Below are 963 nucleotides of genomic sequence, written 5' to 3'. Positions count from 1 at the left end.
TTTGAGTGGCTCTTTCATGCCAGCTGGTGTGCAGAGGGCTTGCTGTCCATCATCTAGCTCTCACAATAACCCTTTTGCTGGATGAGGACACTCAGGCTCAAAGAAGTCAAGGAACTTGCGCTGAGTCACACAAGTAGAAGATGGTGGTGCTGGACTTGGAGCTCATACACTTCGGCTCCAGAGCCCTCTGCACTCCCGCTGCTTTCTGGGGGAGTTGGGGGACTTGGGTTTTCTCTGCGGAGGAATTCAGCAGCTCAGAGAGGATACCAGATTCCCTCCAAACCCACATTCTCCCCTCCCCCGTGTATGTGAGAAGGTGGCAGCGGTGGAGGGCTCTGTCTGCCGCCTCCCAGCTCTCCCTGAGCACCTTCACGCCTCGGGTGGAAAGATTGGCCTGGGGAGGCAGTGAGGTGAGAGGACGAGGGGAGACTAGAAGTAAAGGCTGAAACAGAGGTGGAAAACTGCGAACCCCCAGGCCTAACTGCAGACCTGTTTAGGCTACACAGAGGTCTTTTTGTTTTTTAAGATTTGAGATGGCACTGACACATTAGAGGCTTCAAGTAAAAATCCCACCTTCTGATGGCCCTTGAAGAGAGAGAAAGCCTGGCTAAGTTGGGTCCACATTCCCACACGTCGACCCTGGGTTTGAGATGCCCATGTAGACACCCGTGTGTGCCCCGCACTAGTCACCACTTATGGCCCTGGTGCCTGCACTTCAGCCTGCCTAGCCCACTTCCTTCACAAACACTTGTCTGCTTGATCCTTGCAGGGGGTTCTGAGTTGGGGCTTCCTCCTCCTCTAGGCTGGCCTACCACAGAGTTCCGCCCCCCACCCCCCACCAGGCTTGAGCCAACTAAGGGCAGGTCCGAGGGTCGGCATCCTCTGGCCCCACCTCCTCCCCAAGCCATAGACTTTTTCCTCCGGCAGCTCTTGACACCACAGAACAAAACCATGAAGAGAGGG

Source organism: Phacochoerus africanus, chromosome X (assembly GCF_016906955.1).
Source record: "Phacochoerus africanus isolate WHEZ1 chromosome X, ROS_Pafr_v1, whole genome shotgun sequence".
Lineage (NCBI taxonomy): Eukaryota > Metazoa > Chordata > Mammalia > Artiodactyla > Suidae > Phacochoerus > Phacochoerus africanus.
The sequence above is the reverse complement of the archived record's forward strand: the minus strand, read 5'-3'. Positions refer to the sequence as shown.